The sequence below is a fragment of the Rhinolophus ferrumequinum genome, chromosome X (genome assembly GCF_004115265.2).
Source record: "Rhinolophus ferrumequinum isolate MPI-CBG mRhiFer1 chromosome X, mRhiFer1_v1.p, whole genome shotgun sequence".
Lineage (NCBI taxonomy): Eukaryota > Metazoa > Chordata > Mammalia > Chiroptera > Rhinolophidae > Rhinolophus > Rhinolophus ferrumequinum.
The window spans coordinates 88,931,456-88,958,459 of NC_046284.1; positions in this window are offsets into that span (position 1 = coordinate 88,931,456).

Genomic DNA, 27,004 nt, shown 5'->3' on the forward strand with positions numbered 1-27,004 from the left:
GTGTCTCGGCAGCTGCACCCACCCCACCCTAGGCAAGCCAGGAAGGGTGGGGGCTGGGGATGGAGGGGTCTTCACTCTCCCAGCCCAGCTGTGCGTCGCCCTCTTCCCGCAGGCCAGAAAAGGTGGTGGCTGGGGGTGGAGGCGTCTCTTCTCTCCTAGCGCAGCCAAAATCACGCACACTACCCAGTCTGCCTGGGTCAGGGCTGCCCGTCAGGCATCCCAAAGCCTGAGCCTCAGATACCACTCCTCGGTTCAGGGGCCGGTTTAAGTCTCTGGAAGGGCGGAGTAAGATTGGAAGAGCGGGGCGGGGGAGGGGCCTAGGTATGGAGACTGCGCCCCCCGTCCGCCGCAGGGCGCACCGCCTTCCCGGCTGGAGAAATCAGCCGTGGGACGCAGGGAAAGAGCCAACCCCAGTCTCTGCGCTCTCCGCTCAGTCCTGGGATTCCGTGCGTGCCTGGAAGAGCGGGGCGGGGGAGGGGCCCAGGTATGGAGTCTGTGCTCCTTGTTCACAGCAGGGCGCCCTGGCCGGTTTCCCGGTGGGAGAAATCAGCCGTGGGACGCAGGGAAAGAGCCCACCTCCTGGTCCCCGCGCTCTCCACTCCGCCTGGGATCCCGTGCATGCCCGGCTCAGCGGTTTTCGGTTTTCGCCCCCGCCAGCTGAGGCTCCGTTGGGGGCTGGGCTCTCCCGCCACTGCCAGCCGGGCGCTCTCACGCCGCTCCTCTTTTTCCTCTCCCTGCTCGTCCAATTAGCGTACCTTCAAGAATTTCTTAGCTTCAAGTAATCCACGAATCTTTCCACTATTCTGTGTGGTGAGCGAAAATTTCTTTGATGGGTTATAGGTCCCGTTTGCAACAAGATCCGGAGGAGAACTCAGAAAGTGCGCCCTGCTCAAGCAGCTCTTTTGTGTTCATACTATGAACTTTTGCCTGGCTTGGGACTTTTTGAAAGATTTTTTTTGCTTCCCTTCCCTCCCGCCAAAGCTTGATGATTCTGTTTACTGTGTATTTGCTATGCATACCAGTTCGAAAGGTTCTGTTTACTTCGGACCAGAGTACACACTTGGCCCGGTAACTTGGGGGGAGTTTTTTGCATCTGTATGGGATTTACTCCTGACCCCTGGGGCAGACCACCCTCTAGGGAGCGCTTTTTCCTGATGTTGCCTGGCCAACTTTTCCTTTGTTTTGTTCTGCCTATCCTTGCATGCCTATGAAAACTTTTGACAGTATTAAGAGCAGAAAGGCAGTCTTTGTGACAGGGAGTCCACTGTCTTCCCTTAATGCTAGCATTTTGTGATAAAACCTGCTTTTCTTTCCACTAACCTCACCTCTCGAGTTTTGGCTTTCGTGCGGCTAGCAGTCGGACCTTTTGCATGGTAACAGGTCTGCGATTTACTCTCAAGTGGTTCAGGAAAAAAATAGAGAAAGAGAAAGAAAAAGAGAGACAATAATAAAGCAAATGTCGCAAAATGTTAATTGCTGAATGTGGGTGAAAGGAGTTTAGGATTTCACTGTAATATTGTTGCAACTTTTCTGAGTGTGTTTGAAATTATTTCAATATAAATTGAATATAAATTTTGGGGGAGAGTGACTTGAATATAGTATCCCTTTAGAAGAGTGACTTAAGTTTCCACCAAAATGTAAATGACTGCTATAGGCACATTTACTGCAAAGGGACAGGTGATAATTGATTAAATCTATCTAGACCAGTTGGAAATCACATATGGTCCTGTAGAAACACTTCATAAACTAAGAGAAATAAGTGAGTTGTTGACTTTTGAAAACTGACCTCTGTATTTTCTTCTTGAACATACTTGTTTGAATTATTTTAACCAATAAGATCACAGTGTGCATAAGAGTAGAAAGGAACGGTGATCAGTTGTGGCTCCAGGGTCACAGTGTCACCAATCCCATCACAGAGGCAGTTGTGGATCAGGCAGTAGTGTGTCAGAAGTGCTAAGGAGAAAAAAAAGATGAGTGTGGCAATATAAAGTCATATTAAGGAGAAAGGTGATAGAAGAGGGAAAGATGGTTGTATTTGCTGTACTTAAATATAGGCAAATGTGTCTGAGTGTGTTCATGGATAGGAGGAATTGGTACCTAAAATACGAAAGAAAATGGAGTAAGTTATCTAATCTTACTGTAAAACAAACCACCTCAAAATCTAGTGGCTTAAACAGCAATCATTTCTTTTCACTCACATATTAGCAGGCTGGCTGGGGGTCAGCCGGTGCAAGCTGGGCTCAGCTGGGCTTGGCTCAGAGACCTGCTCCATCCTCCTTGGACCAGCCAGCTCCCCAGAGCTGTAATTTTCATGGCCGTGGCCAGCAAAAGGAAAGCAGCCCAGCTGTGCAAGCACATTTCAAACTCCTACTTGCATCACTTTTGCTAAGATCCCTTTGGCCACAGTGAATCACGTGGCTGAGGTTGAAGTCAAGAATTGAAGAAATAGATTCCATCTCTAGTGAGAGGAACCACAAAGTTAAACAGCAAGGGGTATGGAGATGGGGACGGAGGGAGAGATGGGAACAATAATGCCATCTACCACAAAAGAAATCAATTAGAAAGGGGAGAAAGGCTTAGGGTTTTCTTTTTTCTCATTAGAAGGCAAATTATTACAGCCATCTGTATTTGAAGATTTACACTTTTGTTTATCCAAATAGACTGCCAGGCAAAATCTTTCTGGTCCACGGAAAAGAGACTCTCCTTAGCTGCCAACCCTGTCCTCTCTGCCAAGTCACTTCACAGTAGGGACAGCATAGCCTATAGAGAGGCTGGGTTGCGTAATGATTTAAAACACATTTAAATTTGGGTGTCACTACTTACTAGCTGTGTGACCCTGGGCAAATTGCTTAACATACCTGTGCCTTGATTTCTTCACCTGTAAAATGGGGATGATGATAATGGAACCTACTGCACAACTCTGAAGATGAAGTGAGTCAACTTAGAACAACACTTGGCACATAGGTAGTACTATGTAAGTGTTTGTCTTGTTCTTTTGTTGTTTTTGGTTTATGTACCACATATCAGTGAAATCATATGGTTCTCTGCTTTTTCTGTCTGACTTAATTTGCTTAGCGTTATACTCTCAAGATCCATCCATGTTGTCACAAATGTTCTTATATCGTCTTTTCTTACCGCCGAATAGTATTCCATTGTGTACATAGACCACAACTTCTTCATCCATTCATCTATCGAAGGACATTTTGGTTGTTTCCATGTCTTGGCCACGGTAAACAAAGCTGCAATGAACATTGGAGCACAGGTGTCTTTATGTGTAGATGTTTTCAGATTTTTTGGGTAGACACCCAGGAGAGGGATTGCTGGGTCATCTGGTAATTCTATTCGTAATTTTTTGAGGAACCTCCACACTGCCTTCCATAACGGCTGCACCAGTCTGCATTCCCACCAACAGTGTATGAGGGTTCCTTTTTCTCCACAGCCTCTCCAACACTTGTTACTATTTGTCTTGTTGATGATAGCCATTCTGACTGGGGTGAGGTGATATCTCATTGTGGTTTTTATTTCCATTTCTCTGACGATTAGTGATGTTGAGCATTTTTTCATATGTCTATTTGCCATTTGTATGTCCTCTTTGGAGAAATGTCTCTTCAGGTCCTCTGCCCATTTTTCAATTGGGTTGTTTGTTTTTCTGTTGTTGAGTTTCACGAGTTCCTTGTATATTTTGGATATTAGCCCATTATCTGAGGCACTGTTTGCAAAAATCTTCTCCCATTCAGTTGGTTGCCTCTTTATTTTGTCGATGATTTCTTTTGCTGTGTAGAAGTTTTTAAGTTTCATATAGTCCCATTCGTTTATTTTAGCTTTTATTTCCATTGCTGTTGGAGTCAAATTCATAAAATGCTCTTTGAACCCAAGGTCCATAAGTTTAGTACCTATGTTTTCTTCTATGCAGTTTATTGAGTCAGGTCTTATGCTTAAGTCTTTGATCCATTTTGAATTAATTTTGGTACATGGTGACAGATAGGAGTCCAGTTTCATTCTTTTGCACGTGGCTTTCCAATTCTCCCAGCACCATTTATTGAAGAGGCTGTCTTTCCTCCATTGTATGTTTGTAGCTTCTTTGTCAAGTAAGTGTTCACTGTTATTACTCTTACTAATTCTAAGAACCCACGGCTTTAAAGCCACGTGGTGATTAAGCGACCTTTGGTGTGTGGCCCACCTAAAAGATTTTAAATATCAGCTTGTTTTTAAGTCAAACCTACTTTCCAAAGGTTCTAGTGGTGATCACTCATGCAGTCCATAAGCCAATAAAAAGAAGATGTTATTTGAATTTTACCAGATTACAGGAGTCAACTCAATTAATAGTACTCATTAATTTCTAACTCTTAATTCATTTACACTAATATGCTCATTCCATGGATGAATAGTTCCCCTAGCTATGTTCATGGCTTAAATTTTATTACATGTTTTAACATTATCCTTCCAATACTTTTCTTTGGCCTTGCTCCCTTACACCATGTTTTCTAATTTCATAAGCTGAAAAGCACAGCATTGGATGGTGCATGGCATGAGTATCTTCCAAAGAGCTCCCAGAGGAAATGTGGCAAACCCTCATTTATTTGGATTCCACTGACTCTGAATTTGTGATAATTTTGACATAGAGTAAATGAGAAGTTCTTGGTGTTATTATTATAGGAGAAGGGTGCTGCACTCAAGTGTTGCCAGGTTAAACTTAACATATATCTGAAATGAGGAGATAAGAAAGGAAACTTGGAAGGGCAAAAAAGTCCCACATTTTTAATGAAGACTTGGCCTGGCTTCAAGCTTGGACATGCACACAGCATGTAGAATTAGTACATAAAATTATAAACCACTCTAAGAATAAAGCAAAGTGACTAACTTTTAAAACTCTTCTGAGAGCATTTATGACCCAATTGGCCCCATAGAAAGCAGTTTGGAGACCTGAGGACCAGCCCTGCCTCAGGACAGCTGGGGTTACTTGGACATGTTGTCCAGCTTCTCTGACCTTGTTTCCGTATCAGTAAAATGGGGGTAATTTTTACCCTGCTGAACTATTGGAAGGATTTATTGTAATAATCTGTGTGAAGTCCCTGGCATTGCATCTGGTGAGAAGCCAGAGGCTCATTCCAATAATACTGTCAGTACTCCAATTATTTTTTTTTTAACTCATATTTTTAAAGTGACTTCAGATTTAATTTGAGTTACCCGGGAAAGAAAAGTTTCATTACCCTAGAGTCATATTTCATTTTTGACATTAAATAATGTTCTCCAGATTGATCTTTTGACCTACTTATCAGACATAGGTGGCTTTTGAATATTTCCAAAAGGTAAATCATCATTAAAGGACAGATATTTATTGCCATTCATGATATTTTAAAAATCACATATCGTGGTTTGGAGGCAAACCTAACAAAATAAGATTTTCAAAAATGTTTGAACAACGATTTTAACAATCTTGGTATTAATACAAAACCTCATAAAAAAACTACCTAAAAAGTGCTAGAAGTTCTTAGATATGTGTATCCTATTGGGTTTGATTTTAAGAAACACATGTAATATTATAATCTTATCTCATTTAAAAAATAAACTCTCAAAAAAATAAAGAAAGAAAGAATAAACTAAGAGCTTATATAAGAAACGCTGGGTTTTCAGTTGTAAAAATGATGTCATTTCCCTGATATCACATTTGGTAAGAAACCAGTTTCAATTTCTAAGCATAAAGAGGAATTTATAAAAACACAGTTGTTCCCTTTTAATCGATGCAGAAGAGAAGTCAAACCTTGATACAGAGAAAGTTCTTTACCAAGAAAGTTCCAGAAGTGCTTAGAATCCAAAATAGGCAACCCGGAGAAGTTATAGAGGAAGATATGTGGCATAAAATAACAGTCACTGGATGGCCATCAGCAGAAGGACAAGGTTACCAAGAGAAGAACCAAAATACAAGAAAAAAAATTTTTTTTAACCTTACTGCTTGATTTTTAAAACAGCTTTATCCAGATGTAAATCACATAACATACAATTCACCCATTTAAAGTGTACAAGCCAATGGTTTTAAGTATATTCATCATGAGCAACCATTACTACAATCTAATTTTAGAATATTTTCATTACCCCAAAAAGAAATCCTTTAGGAGCTACCCCCCATTCTTCCCAACTCTCCCTCTCCCCCACAGCCCTAGGCAACCACTAATCTACCTTCTGTCTCTATATATTTACCTATTCTGGACATTCCATATAAGTGGAATCATAAAATGTATGGTTCTTTGTGTCTGGCTCCTTTCACTTAGCGTAATGCTTCCAAGGTTCATCCACATGGTAGCATGTGTCAGTACTTCGTTTCTGTTAATGGCTGAATAATATTCCATTGTATAGATACACCACATCTTTATCCATTCATCAGTTGATACGCATTTGGGTTGTTTCTGCTTTTTTTTTGGCTACTGTAAATTATGCTACTATGAATATTCATGTACAAGTTTTTGTGTGGACATATGTTTCATTTCTTTTAGGTATACAACTAGGAGTGAAATTGCTGGGTCACAGGGTAACTCTGTATTTAACGTTCTGAGGAACGGCCAAATTGTTTTCAATGGCAGCTGCACCATTTTACATTCTCACTAGCAATGTATGAGGGTTCTGATTTCTCTACATCTGATTTTGTTTTAAATCCAACTTTCAAGACTGCTGACAGCAGATCCAGACTATTAGGATGCAAAGAATTAGAAAGATAACAAACATATAAAGTGTTTCAGGACTGCTGAAAATGTCATGAGCCTGTTGGGTGAAAAGGAGTCAGGAATAAATCAGATGTAAAATAAAATATTTTGAACATTATCATCAACCTAGATTGCTTGTTGCCACCTGTTCTTTTGGGTTTATTGGAAAAGTAAGACCAACTGTGTGTCTACCTCCTGGGCAGCATGGATATTCATGTTTAGAGACTTAAATTAAGGACGAAAACTGAAAAATAAGAGAACTTAATGGGAATAAATAATTGAGGATAATCATAATTGAGGGAGAAAATGAAGAACTATTTATGATGTTATTTCAATGTGATATATTACCAAGGTAAATATCCATATGCACCTCCCCCATTCCCTCCCTGAAAACTCTGTCCCAGCCAGTCCTTCAGCTCCCACTGTTCCTGTCCCACCATCTGATGACTCTACTGTCCCATTTACCCCAGATTCTTTGGCAGCTTCTGCACTTCTGCCTCTGAATACACAGCCTTTACTCCTCAGATCACTCTTTTGGCACCTTTTGACATATTCTAATGTCTGTTGTATTAATAGTTACTTAACTTTCGATGCACATATGCATTGCCTCTCTTCATCACCTCCTGAATGCTGTCAGGGTATTAAATTCGTATTAAACTTCCTAATTCACCAAACACAGTTTGGGATTATGATGTGAGAATTTCAGAAGGGCATTCAATTTATCTTTGTTGGATGATTTAATTTTGGAGCATGACTTACAAATGTCAGTGATGTCACAAGATCACAAGGCACAATTTTTTTTTCAACTTTTGGACCTTGAAAATAAGTCCCCCAAATGCCTATTTTTTAAAAAACAATATAACAATTTCCAAATAACAATACACACTAGCAGCCAGAAATAAATATTGACCACAAACACTTAATCAAATGTCTGATTCACCCCATGTGCGGTTCACTTCCCATCTGAGTACACACGCACACACACACAAACACACATACACACACTGCATCCACACAACTCCAAGAAAATTTACTTGTCAATATCTGTTTGTGAGCATACAAAACTTGAGCAGCAACAATAAATTGGAGTTGCCACTTTCACAAAAACCTGAAAATCTAGTCCCAGAACTTGGAAGATAATTTTCATCCTCTTGAAACCATTGAGAGATTTTATTTGCAGCTTTTTATGCTGCAGAGCTTATGAAATAAAATAATAATGCAACACAGTATACTTTGGTTTTATATAACATCTTTCATCCAAGGAGCTTAAAGAAACTTACAAACATTACTCATTCACCTTCATAAATTTTTTTTTATTGGATTAACAAGATAGTCTGCCGAACAAAAGTTAAAAGCAATAAAAACAACCATATTTTATGGAATGACTGTTCCAAACATATCCAATTTCCATCTTATTGACTTACATGAAATTATTCAGCCTCTCATTAGTTTCAACCTCCAGGAGATAAGGCAACAATGAACCGCTGAAGTATATACATAAAAATAAAATAGAATAAAAATCAGAGCTTGTGTTTTATTTGTCTTCCCCCATCTAATTTAAAACTTTAATTCTGAAGAATGAAAAAATCTGAGCTACGTTTCTTACTTTTTCAATCCAATGTGTATTTATGTTTCATGACAACCCCACTAAGCCTGTAATTAATGGGGTTTGAGCTCTTGGGGAAAACTCTGCTGATGCAAAAGTGGCATATTCCTGGGACTTGCTACATAATACTTTTATGGCCTACCCATTTGTTCTTTGATCCTGGTATCGCAAAGTCCAAGTTTACTTAGGTCATACGTTTATGCATGTGGGGATGAGGTGGGGAGACTCTTTTACCAGCTGGGGAAAACATAATGAAGCTACTTGAGGCTGCTAATTTATAAGGTATAGCTGCATTGGAGGTTTGTCTTCTCAGGGATTTCTGTCTATATTCCTAGGACTCTTAAGACCTGGTATTGGGCTCCAGTAATCTCCCTGGGCTCCAGGGGTGTTTTCTTCAAGGGGGGTACCAGTCATTCGAATAAATTGTTTCTCAGACTAACACAAAAGCAAGACAATGCTCAAAATTAACATTAAAATAACATTGTCTTAGAACTAACTGCTTGCAACAGCAATAATAACACAGATTGTCCCTAGGAAAAGAGAAGCCTCCACACTTGAGTCACCTTATGCTCCACCCCCAATGTTTTTCCATCCACATTTTTGTTTGTGGTCGGTTTATTGGGAAAACTTCTCACTTTTTTGCATGTTCAGCTAGGCCAGAAATTCTGAAAGTGTTTTATGATCACATATTTATGAGGTTCTAGGCTTTTATAAATGCCAAGGCAAATGTTTAGATGAAGGTAAAGTAAAATATTGCCCATAGCTTTATTTTTCCAAATGAATTATTTTAAAGGAATATTTAACAATGTTCAAATGTTCTAGCTGATGTGTGATTTTAGCTCTATTTAAGCTATGCCAAAATAGTTATTTTAGAGGGAAACAAGACAAAAGGTCCCACTTGTCATTTGGCATGGTGCAAATAAAAAAGAATAAGATTTATTGGTTTTAAAATATTTTATTACAGAACATTAAAAACATACAAAAAGAGAATAATGAATACTTACATATCCTTTACCACAAAAGAACAGATATTAACAGATATTGGCTTTGGTGACTTTATTTTCATAAAATGAAATGAAATACGGTTCTTCTTCAGCTAAAGACCCTTTTCCCTTACCCTTGTGGATGAATAACACCAAAAATGGCCACATACCAAACCTGACCAGTTCAGGGGAGGGCTGTATGGTGGGCTTTACAAACTCAGAGACTGAAAGTAACCACATACGATGATCTGAACATAAAAATTCCTGAGTAGAAGCAGGTCATGCTAGTAGACACATCCGAAGCCTGTGGCTTCCTTTACAAAGGTCAGTTTTTACGGTAAGTGAGCCTGTCTATCATCTTTTTGCATTTAAGATAACATGCCTTTGAAATGTCAGAGTAATCCTCTTTTCCAGATCCCTCAGGACACAACCCACTACACCACAGCATAAGACCACAGAATCTCTCATTGTAATCTTGTTCCCCCCAATACCACCTCTACATGCTGTAAATATTAATTATTAACTATCCTGTACCCACCAATATAAAAGATGTATGTGTTTCTCTGTTTTGTCTTTTTATCCAATCCCAGAAATTTCCTCGCTTTGCTTTCTCGTGCCTCCTTAATCTACCATCAACGGATTTCTTATAACCCTTCTTATGTCTCCTCCTTTTATTCTAATGTGTAAAATAAGCTGCAAAACTGCCAGTTTCTGGAGCATTTTCTCAATTTGTTGAGATTTTGCTTCCTGGCAATTGTCATCAGTTTAGTTCAAATAAATTCATTAAAGTTCTCTACAGGTTTGGACGTTTCTCACTTCGACAACCTCTTTTCATTCTAAAGATAACCAGGATCCTAAGGTAGGTAGGTGTACATCATACTCATACTATATGAATAGTATGAATAAACTGAAAAATTACTATTGGCTATTTATTTATTGATCCTTAAACTGATGGAAGTGAAATTTATTTCCACTTTCCCCCACCATGACAGTGTCACAATAAACACATGTACATGTTTACTTGGGCACCTGTGGGAAAAGTTGCTCCAAGGTGAATGTGGACACATGGAATCGTAGGTTGATGGGTAGATACATAATCAATTTTGCTGTGTATGGTCAACCTGCTCTCCAAATTACTCATGTAAAAGCTCTTATAGGTTCAGCTCCTCACCATCACTTAGTGTTTTCAGACTTTCATACGTGTTAAATTTTTGCCAATCTGCTGTGTGTAAATTATATTTAATTTGCATTTTCCTGGTTACAAGAGCAGTTGATCTTTGAACATATTTCATATGTTTATTGCCCATCTCCGTTTCTTCCTCTGTGACTTGCCTATTCAAACCTTTGGCCATTGCTTTAATGGGTTGATTGCCATTTTCTTATTGATACAATGGTGTTCTTTATGTGTTGAGATTACCAATCCTTTATGTTATATATATGAAAAAAAATATTCTCCCATTCTGTATCCTGACTTTGTTTTTGTTTTTAAGCCTCATCTATTTTTTCCTCTCTTTTTAAAACTACTTTTAATGGAGAATTTCAAATTATACCAAACTAAAGAAAATAGTGTAATAAACCTCTGTGTACCCATCACCTAGATTTATAATAACAATTATCGACTCCCCAGCCAGTCTTGTTTGACTTATACCCAGCATGCTGCCTAGCCTTTCCCCTACCCTCCACCAGTTCCTTCTCTTGCTTCATGGGTTATTTTGAAGCAAGTCCCAGATATCATATCATTTCATTCATAAATATTTCAGTATGTATATTTAAAAGGTGAAAACTTTTTTTTCAATGAGTAGTCAATGACTTTGTTTTTTTCTTTTCTTTTTTAGTTTCAGGTGTATAGCATAATGGTTAGACATTTATATAATTTATGAAGTAATCCTCTCAATAAGTCTATTACCTACCACCACACATAGTTATTACCATATTATTGACTATATTCCCTGTGCTGTACTTTACATCCCTGTGACTATCTTATAAATACTACTTTGTACTTCTTGTTTTTTTAAGGCGGGCACAGCTCACAGTGGCCCACACGGGGATCAAACCGGCAATCTTGGTGTCACCAGCACCACGCTCTAACCAATTGAGCTAACCAGCCACCCCTAATTTGTACTTCTTAAATCCTAAAGGTGAAAACTTTTTTAAAAAAATGATGTGGCTTGATTTGTCACTTTGTTTTTGTCTTTTTCATACAGAAGTTTTAAATTTTTAATATGTTCTAATATGTCATTTCAAAGTTTTATTTTTCACATTTAGGTCTTCAATCAACTGAAATTATTTCTTTTGTGTGGAGTAAGGTATGATTATAATGTTTTTAAATTTGTTCCCATATTTAGAAAATTGTTACAGCACCATTTAATGAATAGGTCAGCCTTTCCAGACTTATTTAGAATGTAATTTTTGTCAAATACCAAATTTGAAACTATATGTAGGCCTGTTTCTATTCTTTTCCTATAGCCTATGAATCTAGCTTTGTGCCAATAATAATAATTTAAACGACTATAGCTTTATAATTGGTTTTAATATCTGAAAGACAATTTTTCCCTTCTTTAAGATTGCCTTGGCTATTCTTGGTCCTTTACCTTTCTCATGAATTTTAAGTTAAGATTGTCAAGTTCCTTGAAAGATCCTGTTGAGATTTTGAGTAAAATTACGTTGAATTTATAGATCAATTTGGGGATACGTTATATCTTTATGATGCTAAGAATTCCAATTTACAAATATTGCATATCTTACCATTTGTTTCTTATCTTTTATGTCTTTCATTTAAATTACATAATTTTTCTTTATGAATATCTTATGAATTTTTGTTAGATTTATTTCAAAGGGTGTTAGCTTCTATTGCTATCTTAAATGTTATCTCTTTAAAAATTACATTTTATCATTTTTTGATGCTGGTATAGAAGAAGGCAATCGGTTTTGTATTTGAATTTTACATCTAACAACTTTGGTGAACAATCTCATTAGTTTTAATAGTTTGTCAATTCTATAAAGATAACCATGTCATCTGCGAATGACAGCAGTTTTATTTCTAATATATTTTAATTATTTTTCTTTTCTTAATTCACTGTCAAGAAACACTAATACAATATTAAATAAAGTATTGATAGTGAGGATCTTTTTCTTGTTCTTAAGTTTAAAGGGAATATTTATAATGTTTCATGTTCATAGGGTTCAATCAGAGGAGCAGAACCACTGGGAGATATGTATTTGTTATGTATTTGTTACAAGGATTTGAACTTACACAATTGTAGGAGCTGGTTAAGCAGTCTCTGTTAGGCTGCTGTCTTCCCATCTGATGCTGGATCTTGAAGTCTACGGGCAGACAGTGGAGAAGGGAAGATGGATGTACAGGACAAAATTGAATTCATAGTCAATTATATCTCAATAAAACTAGAAAAAAACAGGATTGAATGCACCACAACGCACAAGCTGGAGCCCACAAGGACAAACTAAAACCTATGTCAGTTATTACCTCTGACTTCGGTGGCCTGGCCTCTGTTATAGAGCTCAATATACACATGTCACCCAGGAGTCAGGAAAATCCCTCTAGGTAAAGAACCATGTTTGCTGAGAGCAAAGGGAATATGGAATGGATAGTGGAAGAAGGTATTTATAAACACCAGCTACGACTACATGACTAGTTGCAGAAACAAAGAAAACAATAATTCTTCCTTATTTTAATGTGAATAAGTTTATATATATTAACAAAATAGTTTTGTTTTCTTTCCCTCTGAGTGTTAGTTATCAGGGAGCTGATAACTAAGTTATCCCTTAGTTATCAGGGAGTTATCAAATCCCCTCACCCATCCCTACAACTATAATGGCCCTTATTATTGGTATAGTTGTGGTCTCCCCTTTTTTCTCAGGTGTTTTCCCCATTATTGCATTTGTCCCTTTTTGTTAACCAATTCATATATTTTGGGAAGGAGAGTTAAAGTAAATATTAAATAAATAATGATTCTAGTAATAACTAGATCTTGGATAGTGCATTTATTTTCTTTTTTATATAATATTGATTTACAGTGATATTATATATTTTTATATTATATATAGTTTTGGAACATATTAACATAATAACAATGAAACAGTGGCTGGATGATGATTTTTTCCTAAAGGGGTTATATCAATTAGTGTTCAATCAGAGAAGCAGAACAACCAGGAATAAATATATGTACTTGTATGGATTTATTACAGGGATTTAATCTTACGCAGTTAAAGGAACTGATAAAACAATTTCTGTAAGTTTGTTGTGTTCACACCTCATGCTGGAAATTCAAGTCCACAGGGCAAGCTGTGGGCAAGGGAGGATGGATGAAAATTAGGGGACAGCAAACACAAGTTGGAACGCACAAACACAAGCTGCAGCCGATGAGGACTGACTGAAATCCTTGTTAGTTCTTGTTACCTCTGACCTTGATGGGGCACTTGCTGCCACTGCCTCACACCAACAAGGTGAGCCAGAAGACAAGTGAAAATATGTGTGAATTATAAAACAGTTGCTGTTTCACTTTCACCCTTCAAATCTCACCCAAGAATCTCTCTCGAGGGCCACTCTAACTGGAAACATACAGGAAGGGGACTGGGAAATTCAGTGCAGCTTAGCCAAGTCAACAAATGACAAACCAACAGCAAATGCTTTGTTTTTTAAAAAATCAACTTCATTGAGATGAAATTTACAATAACATGTGCCCATTTTAAGTGTACAATTTGATGAGTTTTGACAATTGTTACTGATTACACCCATGTACAATCAGGATATAGAATATTTCCATTCCTCACCCCACACCCCAAAGTTCCCTCCTGCCTCTTTATAGTTAATTCCCCTCTCACCCTCTGCTCCAGGCAACGATTGATCTGTTTTCTGTCAATACAGATTAGAAATGACAGTTCTAGGATTTTATATAAATGGAAGAATACAGAATTGCACTCTCTTGTGTGGCTATTTTCACTCAGCCTAAGAATTTTGAGATTCATGTATGTTGTTGCATATGTCAGTAGTTCATTCTTTTTACTCTTGAGTAGTATTTCATGGTGTGGATATATCACAATTTGTTTATCTGTTCCCCTGTTAATGCACATTTGTGTTGTTTTCATTATTTGGCTATTAGGAATAGAGCTGCTATGTTCTTTCAAGTATAAGGCATTGTATGGACGTTCCTTCTCTTGTACAAATGCCTAGGAGTAGAATTTCTGGTCTATTCAAATACTTTCCCATTTTAAAATGTGGTTTTGGGGTGGCTGGTTAGCTCAGTTGGTTAGAGCATGGTGTTAATAACACCAAGTTTGCTGGTTCGAACCCCGCGTGGGGCACTGTGAGCTGCGCACTCCTTAGCAAGAAGAAATAAATCAAATAAAATGTGGTTTGTTTTTCTTCTTATGATCAAGTTGTTAGAGTTCTGTATGTGTTCTGGATACAAGTCCTTTGTCAGATATATGAATTGTGAATATTTTATCCTAGTCTGTGTCTTGCCTTTTTATTTTCTTAAAGATGTGTTTCAAATAGCAGAAGTTTTTAATTTTGATGATGTCCAACTTATCAACGTTTTCTTTTTGTTTAGTGCTTTTTGTGTCCTAAGACATTTTTCCTACCCAAAGGTACACAAATGTTGCATGTTCTCTTGTATACGTTTTATAGTTTAACTTTTACATTAAGATACGTCTTCCATTTGTTGTTATATATGTAGTGAACACTGAAGTTCATTTTTTAAAATATGGATACCTAGTTGTTCCAGCATTACTTTGTCATCTTTTTCATAGATCAATTGACCGTATATGCGTGGGAGTATTTCTGGACTCCCTCGTCTGTTCCATTAATCTATATGCCTGCCCTCAGGTCAATATCACACTGTTGTTTTTTTTTTGTGTGTGTGTGTGTGTGTGTTTTTTTTTAAGATTTTATTGGGGAAGGGGAACAGGACTTTATTGGGGAACAGTGTGTACTTCCAGGCCTGTTTTCCAAGTCAAGTTGTTGTCCTTTCAATCTTAGTTGTGTCGGGCGCAGCTCAGCTCCAGGTCCAGTTGCCGTTGCTAGTTGCAGGGGGCACAGCCCACCATCCCTTGCGGGAGTTGAACCGGCAACCTTGTGGTTGAGAGGATGCACTCCAACCAACTGGGCCATCAAGGAGCTCAGCGGCAGCTCAGCTCAAGGTGCCGTGTTCAATCTTAGTTGCAGGGGGCGGAGCCCACCATCCCTTGCAGGACTTGAGGAATTGAACTGGCAACCTTGTGGTTGAGAGCCCACTGGCCCATGTGGGAATCCAACCGGCAGCCTTCGGAGTTAGGAGCATGGAGCTCTAACCACCTGAGCCACCGGGCCAGCCCAATATCACACTGTTTTGATGACTGTAGTTTTATCACAAGTCTTGTAAAACCTTCAAGTTTATTCTTGTTTTCCAAAAATGTTTTTTATATTCTTGGTTTTTTATATTCTCCATATAATTTTTATAATTGTTTATCAGTTTCTGTTAAAGAGTCTGCTAAAATTTTGATTGTTTGCATTAAATCACTAGATCAATTTAGAGAGAATTCACCTTAACAGTACTGAATGTTCCAAACCATAATTGTTCTATCTCTCTTCATTTATTCCTGTCTTCTTTAAAATGATAAACCATGTTTTATCATTTTCAGTGTAGAAGTTTTGCACATTTGTTAAAATTGTCCCTACATATTTCATTTGTTTTTTTTGCTTTTGGTAAACTGTGTTTTTTTACCATTTTGATTTCCAGTTTATTGATTGTCATTGATCATGTTCTTATCTTTATCGTTTCCTTTTTTTAAATTTTTTTGGGTTTAGTTAGCACTACTTTTTCTAGCTTGTTACAGTGGAAACTTAGATAATTGATTTTAAACCTTTCCTTTTTTCTAAAAATAAGCATTTACACCTATAGATTTCTTTCTAAGCAATGCTTTAACAGCGTCCCACAAATCTGATATTCTATTTTTATTTTCATTCATTTTGATTTTTTTTTAAATTTCTTCTTTGACCCATAGATTTTTTTAAAGCATGTTGTTTAATGTTCAAATATTGGAAGTTTTTAAGTTATCTTTCCATTACCAATTTTTAATTTTATTCCATTGTGGTCAGAGGGCATATGCTGTATGATTTCAATCCACTTAAATTTACTGAGAGTTTTTTATGGCATAGTATATAATCAGTCTTGGTGATTCTTCCATGTGCACTTGAAAAGAATGCGTATTCTGTTGTTGGGTAGAATTTTCCATAAAAGTCAATTATCTCAAGTAGGTCGATGACATTTAAATCTTCTATATTCTTACTGATTTTCTGTCTACTTGATCTAATAATTATTGAGAGAGGAGTGTTGAAATCTTGAATAATAACTATGAATTTGTCTATTTCTCCTTAAAGTTTTCCCAGCTTTTGCTTCATCTTTTTTGTAGCTCTGCTGTTCAGTGCATATGCACGTAGGATGTATGTTTTATTGATGAATTGACCCCTTTATCATTATGAAATGTCCCTCTTCATTTCTGATAGGATTTTTTTTTTAGGATCTGTTTGTAGTAAACTCTCTCAGTCTTTGTCTGAAAACATCTTGATTAAATGATGGTTTAGTTGGATATTGAATTCCAACCTGATAGCTATCGTCTTTCAGTCCTGTGATGATGTTATTTCATTACCTTCTGGCCTCTAATCTAACATCGCTGTTGTAATATTTCTTCTCAGTTTAATTGTTGTTATTATTTTTTTAAGGTGCTCTGTTATTTCCTGCTGATAGCTTTTAAGATCTTCTATTTAACTTTGGTATTTTGATGTAACTTTGCAATTTGTCTAGGTTTGGGTTTATTTTTATTTTTCCCTCTTGGCATGGATGTGCTTCTTAAAACGGAGATTTATGACTTTAATGAATAAAGAAAAAATTGCCAGCCATTATATCTTAAAATATTGATTCTCCATCATCCCACCATTACCACAATCTTTCTATTCTCTCCTTGGAGAGTTCCTGTTGGAGATATATTTGACTATCTAATTTATCTTTGATAACTCATAACCTCTTTTTCATATACTCCATAATTCATATATTTCATCTTTTTATATTGCTGTTTCATTTTGAGTAAATTCTTTAGATATATTTTCCAGAGAGTTCAGTAATTCTCTTCAGCAATGTTAAATTTGATTTAAAAGTCCACTGAGTTTTAAATGTCAATAATCATATATGTAATTTCTAGGAGATTAGTTTGTTTCAAAATCTGCTTGTTACTTTTTAAATAGTGACTTGTTCTTATGGATTACAGTGCTTACTTTATGTCTTTAATCATTTTAAACTTATTTTATCCTTTACATTAGGGTATTCTAGTAGCTGAAGTATATGGGGGATATAGAGCTGCTATTCACGTGCCCACTTAGTTTACTCATAATGGAATGTTTCTGCCTTATGTTTTGTAATTTCAAGTTTAAGCAAAATGTCAGTGGACCTTTACCTGTGCAATCCTGTGCATCTCAGACTTGGGATGTAGGCCTCCAAAGCATTCTTGCATTTGTTTCTGTCAGGCAATAGAGACTGGGAAGAATTTTTATGTTAACTTATCATTTTAAGTGTTCTGGAGATTTTTTCCCCAGAGGCCAGGCAAAGAAAGAAAAAAAGAAAGACTCTTCATTGTGAGCTTGTGCCAGTGGGTGGATGTTTCCCTTTCCCATCTTTTACTAATGGTTTATCCTTTCAAAGCCTTGGATTTATGTGGAACATGATAACTCTAGTTCCTTGCTCATGTAAGTCAAAGGAATTCATTATGCAGATAAACCACCATTCAATCAAAGGGTAAAACATTTATAGACAAAGACTTAGACAAATTCACCACTAACAAATCATTGTTGAGAAAAGAATCAAAGGATTTTTATGACGACGAAAGATGTTTGAACAAAGAAACAATAATTCAGATAGAAGTATGAACCACTTCTCTCTTTAGATTTCTCTTTATTCCATTTATCTGGGGATTTCCATTTCTCACCTAGAAGTACTTCTTCTGTGCAGGTATATATTTTTTCTCCCTAAATTGGAATCATGCTGTACATGCCATTTTGTTATCTTTCTTTTAGAAAATATTATCATTAAAATGTTTAGCATTAAATGTGAGAAAGTCTTTGATTTTTCATTTTTCAAACGGCTGTTTTGGAATTGTGAAGAGTCCTTAAAAAACTTTGACTCAAGCTACAATTTAATGTAATTTATTCTCATCTGTTCACTGAAATAAAAATAAAGGAAGAAATATCCACCTAGAGAAAGTGGAGGATTAAGAGAATAAACAAGTTGTTGAATACTTACACAAGTAGGGAATAAATAGAAATCAGGAAAATTTGTTTTCACTAAGATAGTTTAATAGTCTTTTTTTTCCACTGTAAGATTAGGATTCTGACATTAGTGTTTTAATGTCTTTATTATAACATGCTTTATCATTGCATTTATTTTTAGTGTTGTGCAATAAGATTCAGTATGTGTGGCTTTTATTTAATCACTTTGAAATACTTTGTTTATTAGTGGTTTCTTTCCATATGTAACAGTGACCCTATATCTTCTAGTTTTGAAATTTAAACTTCTGATGTAATTCGATTTGACAGTGGTTTGGCTTGAGACTTTTTCAATTTTTTTTTAACATCTTTTAGAGTTTCTTTCTTTTTAAAAAACTTTTATTTATTTAAGTGTGTTTTTCCAGGACCCATCAGCTTCAAGTCAAGTAGTTGTTTCAATCTAGTTGTGGAGGGTGCAGCTCACAGTGGCCCATGTGGGGATTGAACCGGCAACCTTGTTAAGAGCATTGTGCTCTAACCAACTGAGCTAACCGACCGCTCCCTTGAAAGTTTTTTTTTTCCTTTCTTTGCTTCCCTCCCACCAAAGCTTGATGATTCTGTTTACTGTGCATTTACTATGCATACCAGTTCAATGGTTCTGTTTACCAGTGTGTACACCTGGCCCTGTAACTTGGGAGGGGTTTTTTGCATCTATATGGGATTCACTCCTGACCCCGGTGCAGACCACCCTCTAAGAAGAGCCTTTTCCTGGAGTTGCCTGGCCAACTTCTCCTTCCTTTGTTTTGCCCCTCCTTGAGTGTGTCTCTAAAACCTTTTGGTGATATTAAGAGAAGGAAGGCAGTCTTTGTGAGAGGGAGTCCACTGTCTTCCCTTAATGCTGGCAGTTTGGAATAAAACCTGCTTTTCTTTCCACCAACTTCGCCTCTTGAGTTTTGGCTTTCATGCGGTGAGCAGTCGGACCTTTTGCACGGTAACACATAGTACTGTGACTAAAGGCCTACCTACAAAAGATGTTAGAAACTTCCTTGTGGGCCTGAGTTTGTTAGGGGAGGGAGGCAGCTGCTGTGACTTTCTGTTTCAGAGAAACAGAAAAGGGTCATCAGATGCCATGGAAAGAGTCTTAGCTTTCTGGATGTAAATATTTCCACCATGAGAACAATGGTTAATTTAAGTATAAACTCTTTTTTTTTTAATTTATTTTTAATTTAAGAAATTGTATTTTTTCATTTATATTGCATTGCTTGAGACCACTGCCAAAAATTTCAAATTTGTGCATCTACAACATATTACAAATAAGATGAAGCTATTCACATTTCCCTTAATATAGTATATTACATTGGCAATGAATTAGCCAATAGCTAATTGGAAAGTTTTGGGGAGTAATTCACCCATAAGATCAATAGTGGAAAAGGGAGGAAAATCCTACTCCAATTTAACAGCTTGGCAATGACTTAATAGTAAACTTGACAGGGTTCCCAGAGTAAATAATTTCCATTTCCATCACTGTTTAAGAGAGTTTGTTAGGTACAAAATGTGTGAGTAGTTGGACATCATGAATTACTTGTTGGAAACCTTCTTAGGGTGAGAAGATTATTTCTTGTACAAAGGTGGAGGAGGCAGAAAGAGGTATTCAATACTGAAGATGTTGCTAATAACACATAGAGAACAAAAGGTTTCAGCTAAGACTGTGGGAAATTAGTGACCACAAAACACATTTCTGGCACAAAGAAGGATTGACAATATGAGACTTTGTAAAACCAGTAAGAACATTATTAGAAAAGCAAGTCTTAAAAGCCAAGGCAAAGGGTAATAAAAGTATAATTGGTTGTATGGAATGTACAGAAGTCCTGTGAGTCTTCAAAAATGCATTAGAGGCTGAACTGATATGAAAGTTGGGGGAGGAGCTCAGAAGATCTCCCTGTTTCTAGACTGACAGGCAAAAGTGCCCCATATACTTAATCTTTTCAGAAAGAATGAAAATCCTATATCCTGACATTACTATTTTGGTAACTTTTAAAACACATCTTTTTATTGGGGAATATTGGGGAACAGTGTGTTTCTCCAGGGCCTATCAGCTCCAAGTCGTTATCCTTCAATCTAGTTGTGAAGGGCGCAGCTCAGCTCCAAGTCCAGTCGAAGTTTTCAGAGCTGTAACCAACTGAGTCATCCGGCCGCCCCTCCAGTGACTCAGCGGCAGCTCGTTGTCTTTAGTCTAGTTGTGGAGGGCACAGCTCACTGGTCCATGTGGGAATCGAACTGGCAACCCTGTTGTTCAGAGTTCATGCTCTAACCAACTGAGCCATCCAGCGGCCCCAACTATTTTAGTAATTTTTGATGAGATTGAAAAAATTTCTAGTTGTTACAATTTATATCATTGCAACAGTTACTGTTGTTTCACATACATTTCAGTACTTTTAAAGATTCTTGTTCTTATTTCCTTCCTACCAGTCCCCTTCACTAGTTGCACCATTTGCACATTTACATTATACAGATGTTCCTCAAGATTTGTTTCCTTCCCTTTTCTTAATCATGCTCTCTTCCCTTGGGCAATCTCATTCAATCATTTGGCTTTGAATGATAGTCTACCCTGGTGACTTTCAAATCACAGTTCCAGAGCTGATCTCTCTTGTTAATAAAGTTGAATTTTCAACTGCCTGCTGGCCACATAGATGTTTATCTGCTTCTTATAATATAGGTTTGCTGTATTCTCCCTCAGATTCTTTGTTTTGTATTTTTGTGGGGTTTTTTTTGTTGTTGTTGTTTTTGTTGCTTTTTTTGGGAGGGTGCAGCTCACAGTGGCCCATACAGGGATAGAACCAGAACTGGCAACTTTGGTGTTATTAGCACCACGCTCTAACAAACTGAGCTAATTGCCCACCCCTGTATTTTCATTTTTAAAAAGATTTTTATTAAAAATAGAACTAACGTACAATATTATATTAGTTTCAGGGGTACACCATAGTTATTCAACATTTATATACCTAAAGAAGTGATCACTGTAAGTGTCACGATAGCGTGACACCATACCACACTATCACAATATTATTGACTATAGTCCTCATGCTGTACATTACATCCTCATGACATTTGTTTTATACCTGGAAAGTTGGAGTAGGATTTGCCCCAGTGGGCTCTGGTGCCTGTTGAGACCACCCTTTGTATGTGTCACTTGTGGAGCTAATTGGGCAGTGTTCTGTGGCAATCTGAAGCCAACCTCCAAGTGTGTTAGTTCTGGGGCCTTTTAGGAGGGGCTCCAGTGCAGGCTCAGGTCACCCACTGCCTGTGACTGTTCAGGGACTACCTGATAGGAGCTACAAAGCGATCCATGTTTGTTCGCTGCCTGTGCTAAACCTGGAGGCACACGGGAGAGGCCACCCTATGAAATGAGGACATCTGCCACCTGCCAGCTCCCTTAAGAATCAGCCGCTGATAGAGTCTCATGCAGTATGTAAGTTGGGTGAAGCAGGGTCTCAGGGAGCCACTAGAGTGGGAAGAGTTGTGGTTACCAGGTGAATGTAAATTCTGGTTTGGTGTCAGTGCTGAACCTAGAGATCTTCAGCAAAAGTCTCAGAGCATGCTGAGGCCAGTTGCAGCCTGCTGGGGGCCTTCCAGACTTCAACAGTTTTCCAAGAAAGAGTTCAATGCAGGCAGGCCTGGCTGCTTGGCGTTGAGGGAGTTTGGTGGAGTGGGGTCCCAGTGAGTCAGCAGGGCGGAGCCCCAGAGCTCACCAGGCCAATCAGATTCAGATTTAGCCGCATGGGGGTGGGCTTAACACAGGAAAGATGGCTCCCACCTGCTGGCTGCATGGGAGGAGGACCTCACACAGGGAAAATGCCAAATGTACTCCAGTCCTCCCCTCTGCAGCCACACACTGCAGTCTGCCGTCTCCCCGTATTTCTTCAATGCCTCCTGAGTCACTGTCCCTCCTCCAGAGCCCAATGTGAGTGCCTGCAAGTGAGTCCATGCACAGGCCATTTAAGGGGACATCTGGGTTTCGCACAGCTTTCTGGCCCACCCAGATGGTTGGAATTTCCACTGTTTTTCACAGCCAGATGTTGTGAGGGCTCCTCTTCCCAGCACCAATACTCTGTCTGGGGAACCTGGTGTGGAGGGCTGGGATTCCTTGCTTCTCCAGGTGGAACCTCTGCAGCCAAGATATCTCTCCTGATTCTGAACTGCCACAGGGAAGTTTGAGGCCCATTCAGGTTCTCCACCCCTCCTACCAGTCTCAACATTGGTTCTTTTAAAAATGTTTTTAGTTATAAGACTTCTGTTCAGCTAGACTTCAGATGGTTGTCCAGGTTGATTGTTTTATAATTTAGTTGTAATTTTAATGTGTTCACAGAAGGACAAAGGCCTAGTGTTTAACTACTCTGCCATCTTGTTTTCTTTAAAAAAAAAAAATCTTGAATTCTAACAGCCAAAAGGTGGAAGAAACCCAAATGTTCATTGACAAATGAATGGATAAACAAATTGGTATATGTATACAATGAAATAATGTTCAGCCTTAAAAAGGGAAATACTTCTGACATATATTACAATGTGGATGAAGCTTGAGAACAAACACCACACTAAGTGATATAAGCCTGTCACAAAAAGACAAATACATACTCGTATGATTCCACTAGATGAGGTCCCTAGAGTAATCAAAATCATGGAGACAGAAAGCAGAATGGTGGTTGCCAGGGGCTGGGAGGAGTAGGGAAATAGGAGGTTGTTGTTTAGTGGGTATAGAGTTTCAGATTTGCAAAATGGAAAATTTCTGGAGATCTGTTGTACAACAATGTGAAAATTCTTAACACTACTGAACTATACATGTAAAATGGTTAAAGTGGTCAATTTTATATTATGTGTATCTTACCACAATTAAAAACAATTTTAATGGGGAAAAGAAAAAACATCTGATTTCTATTTTGAATAGGCAATACATACATGTGGCACCAAAATCAGAAGGTGCAAAAGTGTATACAGTGTCTTCACTATGTGCCTTACCTGTCTCTTGGTCTTCTTACCTGTTCTACAACCACCCAGGCCATCTCCCTTTAGTTATCAATTGATACCACTTCCTTTTCTGTTCTTCATTGGTATTCTATGACTTGTTCTTTTGAATAACTGCATGGTATTTCATCGTACATATGCACCATATTTCCACCATTTCCCTAATAGTGGTCATTTAGTTATGTTCAGTTTGGCATTTCTTTGAAGTCTCATCTTCTAATAAAAAATGTGTATGTTTATTTAATTTACTATTTTCATCTTACTCATTTTGACAGGCATTATATTCACAGAGTTAAAAAATCAGAAAGCACAAGCAAGTAAACATTAAAATGTCTCTCTGCTACTCCTGTCTCCCAGGTCAACACATTCTCTTCTGGGCTGGTCATTTGCTTGCTTCTTCACAAATCCATTCACTGCCCTTTGTCTACTCTGTACTGCAGGAAACTACATTTCCCAAGATACTTTGCCTGGTGGCTTCTGGGTAGCTTCAGGCAATGGGATGAGGGGCACTAGTAAAGACTGGAGTTGGGAGGAAGGCAGAGCTGAGATGTTTCTCTCCCCCCCTCATGCTGGAGTAAGGCTTCCTGCAGTTGCTGCAAGTTCTTCTTAGCTTCAGCCTCCTCAGTCAATCCCACCCCCACTAGCTCCCCCACCATGGTTCTACTACTGCTGCATTGGCCTAGCCTCTAGGGTCTGGTAACACCACCTCCTCACTGTATCTTTTCAGCCCTAAAGGTGGTAGACATTTCTTGCTATTAATAACTTCTGTGTTACCTCATAGTCTCTTATTTGGCATTTTAACTTTTCTATTACCCATGTAACCAATTTCCTGTATTAAATTCCCTTTGAATGAAATCTTTAGAGTGGTTTCTTTGGCTAGACCTGACTGATAGTCACCCCTGGAGACAAACAATATTATTGATTTCTTATATGTCCTGTTAGAGGTATTTAATGCATATACAAGCAAATTGCATCCATTCTCTCCCTCCCATTTTTTCACAAATAATAAAATATTGCGCATACTACTTCTGCACTTTGCTTTTATCACTTAACAATAATCCTGGGATCTGTTCTATATAAGATTCAAAGAGCTTCCTTATTCCTCTTAATCTGTCACATGGATCCACAACAATTAAATAATTTGTTGGAACACAGCCATGCCCATTTGTTTGTTTCTATGACTACTTTCTCACTGATCCCTTATTGATGGATATTTAGGTTACTTAAGATTTTCTGCTATTACAAATACTTCTGCATTGATTAACCTTGAACTATACCACAGCAGGAACTTGGGATAAAATTTGAGAACTGAAATTGTTGGGTCGGTGTGTGTTTGAAAACTTTTTAAGCATAAAATTTCAAAAATGTATTCTTGATAAGCATGAGAACAGAACTTCCAGGGTTCTGAGGAAACAGGATGTTAAATTTCATTTGGGGGGTTTATTTTGCATATGAAAACATGATCAAAATAATTTCTCATGCAACAACACAATTTTGCATTATGAAATGTTCTTTTAAAATTAGGTATTTAAAAACATCTTTCATGTATACCACAAAGTGAAGGCAAAAGGGCAAGCCTCTATAATTGTCTTTCAATTTTTTCAGAAAGTTCACATACTACTAGGTTAACAGAGTGGAAGTGCTCTGTTGGGTTCTGTGGATTGTGAATTGGTACAGTGATTATCCACTGAGGATGACCAATTTGCTTATTGAAAGATTAGAAAAGAAAATCTCTGAGCATAGAAAACCTACTGCAACTCTCTACCCTGGAAAGAATGTGAGTTTTGCATGGAGACAGTGTGCCAGTGAAGCCTTGAGGACAAGTTCCAAAAGTGCTAAGGGTGAAAATTGGCTTGATTTAAAAGCATCATGCAGATTTGCATTTTAAAATTCTATTACTGAAAGCTTTACATTCTCTTGCCTCTTCAAGGCATTGTATGGATTGGCCCAAGAGCTGCCTATTTCTGCCAGTTAAATGTGAACCCTGGGGTCAGTGTAATTTCTGGAAACAAAATTAAGTATGAGAAAGAGTATCATTACTGAATATTATCCCCAGTGCTGTGGGTTGGCAAACCTCTTCTGCAAAGGGCCAGACTATACATATTTTAGGTGTTATAGGCCATGCAGTCCCTTTTGCAACTACTCAACTTTGCTGTTTTAGTACTAAAGCAGCCATAGACAATATGTAAATAATTGAGCATGGCTGTGCTTCAATGAAACTTTATCTACAAAAAAGGCGGGAGGCAGGATTCTGCCAGAGGGCTATAGTTTACCCACCTGTGTCCTAGAATAAAATGAGTCCTCACAGTTCAATATCACTTTAAGCCACAGAGTGCTTGGTGGCCTTTGGTGCTCTGGCTCTCCTTCACCTGAGCTGAGTTCTTCTATGGGACAACTGTAACATCTAAAATGACTTTCCCTGATGACAGCCTGGATATGCTCTCTCTTTAGCTCAGAAGTCTTTTGGATGAGAGTAAGTGCACAGAGGATGATGATGTAATGTCCTTCAATGAATTTGGGGATCCATGGAGAGAATGTCGTTCATGACAGCATTAGAGAGTGAGAGAAGAAAAGAAAAACAAAACAAAACAAAACAAAACAGAGACCTCTGGTGTCTTTGGGCTCTGAAGGGCATTGTTTCCAAAGATGACTGCCAACAATCTCTCCTATTCTTATGTATGCCTGCTGCATGTCCCATCAAGAAGGGAAACCTATTTCCCTCCCCTTGAAATATTGGGCTGACCTTGGGACTTGCTTTAGCCAATAGAACATGGCAGAAATGATGCAGTGCCTATTCCAGGCTTAGGCCTTAAGAGATTTGGCAGCGTCAGCTTTCATCTTCTTGGAAACCAGTTACTAGGTAGAAAAACTTGAGCTAGACTTCTGAATGATGAGCGACCACATGGAGAACAAGAGAAAGGTCACATGGAGAGGAACTCAGGTGTTTTAGTCACTCCTGCCAACCAGACTGAGGTGCTAGACATGCAATTATTGTGTATCTTTATATATAACATGTGAGTGAGCCACCTTGGATATTCCAGTTTCAGCCTAGCTCCCCACTCCGTGTAGCCAAATGACTCACTCCACAAAACATCACATGGAGCAGAGACATCATCTCTGCCAATATCCAGCCAAATTGCAGAACTGTGAACAAATAAATAGTTGTTTTAAGCCACTGATTTTGGAGATGGCTTGTTATGCAGTAAGCCATAGTTCCTTTGATCCATGCCCCAACAGCAGGGGACCCACACTGGGGAATTCCTGGACTGAAGCTACTCTTGACTTTCTGCCCTTTACAGCATCCATACTTAACAACTCCTTAATCTGGCCTCTCCATTGCTTGGCTTTTATTTACCTTTCCATCACTATCTCTGCCTGCTCCACTTCAGTAAGCTTTCCTTCTAGAGAACAGTGCAGCTTAGATATAAGAGCATTGTGTCTGGAG